Source organism: Triticum aestivum, chromosome 2A (genome assembly GCF_018294505.1).
Source record: "Triticum aestivum cultivar Chinese Spring chromosome 2A, IWGSC CS RefSeq v2.1, whole genome shotgun sequence".
Taxonomy (NCBI): Eukaryota; Viridiplantae; Streptophyta; class Magnoliopsida; order Poales; family Poaceae; genus Triticum; species Triticum aestivum.
The window spans coordinates 765,451,737-765,461,234 of NC_057797.1; positions in this window are offsets into that span (position 1 = coordinate 765,451,737).

The window sequence follows — 9,498 nt, forward strand, 5'->3', positions numbered from 1 at the left end:
TTATATCTCCCAAAGGAGCAGATCTGACCACTATGATGGGATGACCTTGGAAGTATTGCTTAAGCTTCCGGCTTGCCATGGGAACTCCATATACCAGATTCTGCCAATGCGGGTACCTTTGCTTGGACTCAATAAGCACCTCGCTGATATAGTAAACCGGACGCTGAACCGGATATTCCTTGCCCGCCTCTTTGCGCTCTACCACAATGGCTATGTTGACTGCGCGAGCATTAGCTGCCACATATAATAGCAGTGGTTTCTTGTCAATTGGAGCAGCGAGAACAGGCGGATTGGCTAACTGCCGCTTTAAATCCTCAAATGCTTTATCAGCAGCAGAACTCCAGACGAATTGATCCGTCTTCTTCAGCATCTGATACAAAGGAATCGCCTTCTCACCAAGGTGGCTGATAAACCGGCTCAACGCGGCAATCCGGCCTGCCAAGCGTTGAACATCATTGATACACTTCGGTTTAGCTAAAGAGGTGATAGTTGTGATCTTCTCCGGATTAGCCTCAATTCCCTTGTTGGACACCAGAAAACCCAACAACTTGCCCGCCGGTACACCAAAGACGCACTTGGCCGGGTTGAGCATCATCTTGTATGTCCGTAGGTTATCAAAGGTTTCCTTCAAATCATCAACCGGAGTTTGCTTCTTCCTTGACTTAACCACAATATCATCCACATAGGCATGCACATTACGGCCAATCTGCTTATGAAGGCAATTCTGTACACATCGTTGATAAGTTGCCTGGGCACTCTTGAGCCCAAAGGGCATAGACACATAGCAGAAGGCCCCAAAGGGAGTTATGAATGATGTCTTCTCCTGGTCCTTAACTGCTATCTTGATCTGATGATAACCAGAATATGCATCCAAAAAATTCAAACGCTCACAACCCGCCGTAGCATCAATAATTTGATCAATACGGGGTAGGGCAAAAGGATCTGCTGGACAAGCCTTGTTAAGGTCAGTGTAGTCCACACACATGCGCCAGGTGCCGTTTTCTTAAGAACCAGCACCGGATTAGCTAACCATTCAGGATGGAAAACTTCAACGATAAAGCCAGCCGCTAAGAGCCTGGCCACCTCCTCTCCAATAGCTTTGCGTCTTTACTCATTGAACCGGCGGAGAAACTGTTTCACCGGTTTGTACTTAGGATCAACATTAAGAGTGTGCTCAGCGAGTTCCCTCGGTACACCTGGCATGTCAGAAGGCTTCCATGCAAAGATCTCCCGGTTCTCACGGATGAACTCGACGAGCGCGCTTTCTATTCCGGATCCAAGTTTGCACTGATACTGAATTGCTTGGACGAATCGCCAGGTATGAAGTCAACAAGCTTAGTCTCAGCAGCCGATTTGAACTTCAGGGCCGAATCATGCTCCGTAGTTGGCTTTTTCAACGGAGACATGTCTGCCGGATCAACATTATCTTTGTAAAACTTCAACTCCTCCGTGGCACAAACCGACTCAGCATAGGCCGCGTCACCCTCTTCACACTCCAAAGCAATCTTGCGGCTTCCATGAACAGTTATCGTACCTTTGTGACCCGGCATCTTGAGCTGTAAATAGACATAGCAAGGCCGTGCCATGAACTTAGCATAAGCCGGTCGTCCAAACAGGGCATGGTACGAACTCTGAATTTTCACCACTTCAAAGGTCAACGTTTCTGATCTGGAGTCATAGTCATCTCCAAAGGCCACTTCCAGGGCTATCTTACCAAGAGGATATGCTGATTTGCCAGGTACCACACTGTGGAACACCATATTGGACGGTTTAAGATTTTTGTCTGTTAACCCCATACGGCAGAAGGTCTCATAGTACAGGATGTTAATACTGCTCCCTCCATCCATGAGCACCTTGGTGAATTTATAACCTCCCACCTGAGGCGCCACCACCAACGCTAGCTGACCCGGATTGTCAACCCGGGGAGGGTGATCCTCTCGGCTCCATATGATTGCCTGCTCGGACCAGCATAAATAAAGGGGCACCGCCAGTTCAACAGAATTTACTGTCCGCTTATGCACCTTCCGGTCACGCTTGTCCAAGATGGTGGTGAAAACATGGTATTGTCCACTATTTAACTGCTTCGGGTGACTCTGATAACCCGACTGCTGCTGCTGGTTGTAACCACCCTGGCCGCTTTGATTATCTTGGTTATTTTGTCCACCCTGATTACCATTGAAGCTTGAACCAGAATTTCCTCCACCTGGCCCATGTGATCCGGATCCTGAACCGCCACCTGATCCGTGATCATACCGGAAAGCATTAGAATTTTTGAACTCCTGCATGATGTAGCAGTCCTTCCAGAGGTGGTTGGCTGGCATCTCCTTTGTCCCATGTTTTGGACAGGGCTGTTTTAATAGGTAAGTCAAGTGGTCCGGGTTAGGGTTAGGCGCTCCGCTGCGATTCGGCGGTTTACCTTTTCGTCACTGGCCCTTGTCCTGCGCGTTGGTGTTAGCCACAAAATCCATGCTGCTATCCACTTTACGCTTGCCTCCGTTTCGATGACCCGCTGTGTTGTGTGGCTGTCCTTTGGAGTTGCTGCTCTTCTTTCCCTTCCCTGTCTTATCAACGTCAGACTCGGGATCCTTGGTACTATCAGAGTCAGCATACTTCACTAGCGCAGCCATGAGGGTCCCCATATCGTTGCAATGGCGCTTCAACCGTCCTAATTTCAACTTCAGAGGCTCAAACTGGCAGTTGCCTTCCAAAGTTATCACTGCTGTATCAGCATTGATGCGGTCTGATGAATGCAAGATCTTCGAGACCCGGCGCACCCAACGGGCTGTCGATTCTCCTTCCTCCTGAACACAAGCTGCTAAATCCACTATCGACATAGGCTGCTTGCACGTATCCTTGAAATTCTGGATAAACCGGGCTCTCAACTGGGCCCATGAACTGATAGAGTTGGGCAGTAAACTTTTTAACCAAGTACGGGCCGTCCCTCCGAGCATCATGGTGAACTATTTTGCACATGCCACATCATCCACCTCAAGCATCTCCATGGCCATCTCATAGCTCTCCACCCATGTTTCTGGAGACACGTCGGCAGTGTAATTTGGCACCTTGCACGGGCCCTTGAAATCCTTGGGCAGGCGCACATTGCGTAAAGCGGGGCCAAGGCACGGTACCCCCAAAGAGCTAGAAGTAACTCCTGGCTCGACCGAGGTGGTTGGACGAATCAGCGTAAGCTAACGAGCCTCATACTGCGCCGCTAACTCGGCCTCCCAACGCGCTCGGGCCCGGTCCACCACTTCCTGGGCATCACCAATACCACCTGCTGGGTTGTTGCCACGGGGCGCTTCACGGTTTCGTGCATTGCTTGAGACGGCCGGTTCATCCATACGCCTGCTATAGCTCTGGCTTGGGCGAGGGGTAGAGTGAATTCGGTCGCGGCTGTATGAATATGCTTCCTGCTGAATCAAAGCTGTTCAAAGAAGCTCCTTAACCCGGCGCGTCTCCACCGCCTGCGGAGAATCACCTTCAATTGGGATGGCCTCCAGTCATGAAGCGGCAGCAACAAGGTTGTCCAGCGGATTGGAATAATGACCCGGAGGTGTTGGGACAGGCTGAAGTACGATAGTGTTCTGGCGAGGCGGATCCATCAGGCGAGGCTGAACTGGCGCGCCTGTCCCAGGTGCTTCCGCCCGGTTTACCACCGGTGGGTTGCTGGTTCCCGCTCCTGGGGTGTTAAAGAGATCTCTGGCTTCGAAAACTGGAGGCAAGCGAGACACGGTGCTTCCTCTTCAGGACTTCATGCGACGCGTTCTGATCCAGCATAAGCCGGTAAGCCTGCGCATCCAAAGCGGCCCGCTCTACAGTCATCCTGGCATTCTCAGCTGCTAGGTCGGCCTTGGCTTGAGTAATCTGATCCCTCACCTTTGCAATCTCCGCATTGTGGGCATCCTGATCCGCCGGATTAGCTTCTGCCATAAGCGTAGCCAACGCATCAAACAGATCAGACAAGACTTGAGCCGGTGGGCGCACATGGCCTCCTGCCCCGGCTGCTGTCGCCGTTACTGACCCGGAAATCATTGCTGCTGCGGTCGAAGAGTGGATCGCCGCCTGTGTACCGGCCATGAATATTCCAACCCGGTTTGGCAGATCAGAGGGGTCCGGAATACTGTCGCCATCGGAACAGCCCCCAATCCGGCCATCTTGTAACTAATATAACGATTCGGTTTCTCCGGTCGAAGACTCGTAGCCGGAATAAACGACGGTCTCGCCACCAGATTCTGACCCGACCTCGTATTCCCCTCCATGGATGTCTCCCATGAAGGCACGCTTCACGACCGGTTTAACCTTGGTGGATCATGCATGCTGAGCCGTTTCGACGAGGTCGGTGCAGATGTCCGGCTCAGGGCCCGGTTCACCGATCATGCCAATGAAGATGTGTATGCCACCAAAGGGGACCTGGTACCCGTACTCAATCGAGCCGGACTCAGGGCCCCATCCCGCGTCGTCGATGTAGAGCTTGCCGCGACGACTCTTGGTCATCCGGCCCACAGCATAGCCCTTGAGTCCTTCGAAGTTGCCCTCCAAGAACTTGAAACCATCGTGCGATAGCCCCACGGTGGGTGCCAACTGTCGTGGTTTTGTCACGGCAGATGTCCTCATGAAAGGACTTAGTTGTGGAACCATCGCTATGGGTTAGCTTGAAGGGGTTAAAGCAGACACAGGGACGCAAGAGAGTTTATACTAGTTCGGCCCCTTCGATGAAGGTAAGAGCCTACGTCTAGTTGTGATGGAATTGATGGGGTTTCGATGATTAGGGAGCAAACAAGCTTCGCCTAAGTCTCGAGTTATTGTCTGTTGTCCTTGAACCGCCACCGGGTCGTCCCCTTATATACATGGGCGACGCCCGTCGGTTTACAGAGTCCCAACACCGGCTCATAGATGTGTCCGGTTTGGTCTCTACTTATTCCTAACTTACAATACAAGTTACATACTGACACCGGTTTACGGCTACAGGCTTTAAACCGATTATGGGTCTTGAGCCCTCATCTACCTTCATGGGCTTTAACATACTTAACTACTGATGAAGTCAACCCGGCCCAGATAGGCCGATTTACGCCCAGTAGTAATATCCCCAACAGCGCCCCTCTTCACCAGCTCTTATCCTGTCTTTCCTTGCTCTTCCTAGTGGTGTAGTAAGTACAGGAGAACAGAGTTTGAACCCTGGGTCTACTATGTTCCTGTGGTCTTTTCCCAAGAGCGCAGGCACATTTTCAGCATAAGCAGCCCTAAATTTGGCAACAGATAAATATTCAGAGAAATACTGATCAACTTCACCATCTTCACCTCCAATAACAGTCATGAGATGTAGGGCATGTATGCACGGCTTCCCCAGATCTGCCATTGCCTACAACTGCATTCATTAGTTGCAAGGTTCACTGGATATCTCCATTCCCTATTTTTACTGTCTATGTATGTCACCTCAGCCTCGTATGTCGACGGTCGAATGCATTTCATCATTAGTCCTCTTTCCTTGGCATGCAATGCTTTAATCAGAGATGGGAGCATAAGATGGCCAACATATTGTGTTTCTGCAATTGTTTTACGAAGAGCCATCTTTATCATGATCATCTGCCTGATCTTATCAAATGCTTGCCACAACAAAAGCCCTTTCACTGACTTGAACTTTGCATTGAAACACTCAGCATGGTTATTGGTCACATAGTCTACTTTGCAGATTTCATTGAATTTGCTTCTTAACCACAACTTTCCATGATGTTCATCCATGTACTCCTTCACCAAAGGATTGTGAGCATACAAGACTCTCAAATGGTGCTCATGCTTCCTCAAGCTGCATGTGTATGATGCTGGCCATAGGTTCTCATCATACACTTTGCCTTGGAATTTCTTTTTAAAATTCTGCGCTAGGTGTCGCATACATTCCCTATGTTCCACTCCAGGGAATACAATTTCTACTGCAGTTTATAAACCCTTGCAAGCATCTGTGTGTATAACTAAACCTGAGCGTGTACCTATAATGTTGCGCAACTGCTGCAGAAACTAGACCCAACTCTCCTCGGACTCTACCTCCAACACACCAAATGCAACTGGGAATAACCAGTTGTGTCCATCAACTGCAGAAGCTGCTGCTAGCTGGCCTCTCCATCTTCCATTCAAAGTAGTTGCATCGACAGCCAAATAGGGCCTATGTAGCGACCCGACCCGAATGGATCAAGTCTCTGCACTTAAGTGTCATCCCTGGATCGGTATGCTGACACACACAGTACTCGAGGATTTATAACAGAGGTAAATCACATGTATAAAATAACGTAAATACTATTACCTCAATCCATATAGCGGAAGCAATAAGGTTGTGGATTCCCATCAACACCAATGGCAAAGTTGAGTGTAGAAATTGTAACCCTAACGTATCTCTTACTCGTCGTAAGAAACCTGCAACATGAGACGTTACAGCCCGAAACGGGTCAGTACATTGAATGTACTGGCAGATTCACACCATAGAGAAAATGATGAACAATGGCTATCACTACATGCATATATGGCTGGTGGAAAGGCTTTATGGTTATAAGGTTTTTTGCGAAAAGCCAATTTTTCCCTACTGCAAATGAATAAATTTATTTAACTATCATGGTGGTTGTTAAACATTGAGAATGGTTGACAGCATTCTCAATCCCAATTAAGTATCATCATTAAACCCAACAAAATTAATTAAAGTAACATGATGAGATCAACAGGATAATCCAAGAACTAGATACTCAAGATGTCCATAACCGGGGACACGGCTAATCATGATTAGTTTGTACACTCTGCATAGGTTTGTGCACTTTTCCCACAAGACTCGATCTCCTCCGTTGGGTTTCTCGCACTACATGGTGTTTGAGAAACGGATGACCGAGACATAGTCTTTCAGAAGCGCTAGCACCTTACGACGTGATAGACCGTACCAACCTACATCCCCTATATATGCTAGTCTACCACTGTAAGAGTTCGCACGACTTAGTCAATTATGCCAGAGCCCATAATGGCTTGTGGCTGCACACGGAAGTTTCTAGTATGAGTAATCTCATGATCCCTTTGAGCCTGGGTGGCGGTCCATAAAAAAATCAGGCTATCCTGGAATATCCAGGTGCCTAGACAGGCAAGTCCTGGAATACCCAGGTACCTCAATCCACCCAGATGTGTGTTTAAGTTGCCACCTTAAGTAAACCATTAATTAACAATCTCACATCTGTCATGAATACTCTCAAAACCCAATCCACGTCTACGAGCATAGCATGGCAATGTAAGCATAACGTAATAGTAACTCCCAAGGGTTTGATAATAAAACAGGTAATAGGTACTACCTCAACTACTTCCCATCCCACAATTTAATTAGATCCTAATCATGCAATGTTTGAGGATTGATCTAATGCAATAAAAACTGGGTATGAAAAGCGATATGATCAAAGTGTGAACTTGCCTGCAATGTTGATGAAGATGATTCGCACTCAAAACTCTTGATAGATCTACTCGTCACACTCCGGTCAATCTATCGTAAGCAAGCAATAGTAACCACACATAAGCAATCAATCAAAAGATCAAGAAGAACTAAAAAGATGATTCGGAAAACATCAAAACCAAGAAAATAACTGTTGCAACATAAAACAATTTCTAACAGGACCAAAATTATGTGAATTTGGCCTTATCAGAAAGTTTAGGTCAAGAGCTTCGATTTGCAAAAAGAATCAATTAAATCGGAGTTATAAAACTCAAGTTATGATCAAACGAAGTTCAAATTCAAATCTGATCTAATTCAAATTTTAAAACTTTCAAAAACATGTTCAAGTTGTTTTACTGGATAGAGGATATAATAACGAAGACGTGAGCGTTGGTTTCGTTGAATTTGGACAAAGAAGCAAGAAGTAATGATCGATTTAAGTACAGGGACTAATTTGTGAAGAAAATTATCACGAATAGGTCCCTCGCCGAAATTAAACAGAAAAAAAAGAAAAAACTCATCTAATGAACGTTTGCTACAGAATCTAATCTAACGAAAACCATTCACTACATAGGCTAAACCAGCGAACGTCCATTAAATAAATCTAAAAAGAAAAACCGACTAAAAGAAAAACCAAAGAAACGTAAAGGAAAAATAAACCGGACCGGGACGGTTTTATACCAGTTTGGCCGGTTCGGGCGGCGGCGGTCAACGGCGAGGCGGCAGCGGGTCCGGCGAGGCCACGGCAGCGGCGGGAGACGGCACGGGGCAGCGCTGCGAGCGGCGGGGTGGTGCGGGCGGCGCGGGGAAAGGAGCGGCTGCGGCGCGGCGTTGGCAGTGAGATGCGGCGGCGGCGCGAGAGCGGGACGAGGAGAGAGAGGCGGCGGGGCTCCGCTTAAAAAGCAGGGAGGGGCGACGAGTGCGTGGAGGAGGGGGCAAGGAAGGAGGAGTCCGGGTGGACTCCGGCGGCGGTGCTCCCGTGCGGGAGTCGGTCTCCTGCGGGAGATCGGGGATGGGCGCGGAGGTGGGCTGGGCCGTGACCTGGCCTGGGAGCTGGGCCGGCCCAGTCGGTGAAGGGTTTTTTTAAAGATTTTTTCAAACAAACAAAACAGAATAAAAACAAATTAAATAATAATTTATATAGGCATATAATATATCAAAATTTTCAGAAAAAGAATATCTAAAACGTGAACATTTTTGTAAAGTCAAATAAAATCCAGAAAATTTGAAATAATTCAAAGAGTGCTTCTGCTCTAATAAAATCCAGTAAAAATTATTTAAAAAAATCCCAAAATGATTTCAAATTTATTTCTCTCCAATTTTCTGATGTAGGGAATCATGTTACTCTATTTTCCATATATTTTATTTTTGGAGAAAAATAGTAATTTGAATAAAACTTAAATAACTCCAAAATGAATATAAATTCAAAAGACTTTGAATTTAATTCTTTGAAACTCCCAACTCATATTTCATATAATTTGAAGAAGTCATTTTATCTTCTCTCGTGAAAATCATTGAGTTGCATAAAGTTTCAGAATTGGAAATATTTCAAATGAAATTCAAATATTTTCAACACCCTTTTTCATTTTTGAAAAAATGGAAGAAGTCATGTCATCTTCTCTCCAGGGTTTTGTGATGAAAAGTATTTGAATTCACGGAGAGCAAAAATGAAAAAAATGAAAGTTTGAGAAAGTCCTTTTATTCCCTCTCGTTTAGCTTTCAAAAGTTTCGAATTTCACTCAATCAATCACACAACAATCAAACAATCAGTCAAGTCTATCTATTTATTATAACATTCCAAAATTTACAATTTTGGGATGTTACAAACCTACCACCCTTAAAATGAATCTCGTCCTCGAGATTCGGAGAGGCTAGCAAGAAAAAAGTAGGGGTTTGGGAGTCTTCACAAAATCCATCGATCATCACAAGGGGTCTGGGGTGCTACCACCCTTAGAAACATGGTTACGGTTCCATCAAAACTCATATACTCCATCCTTATTGCTGACAGTGTCAGTCTTCTCAGATCTCGGGAAAATTCCGTCTCTGGG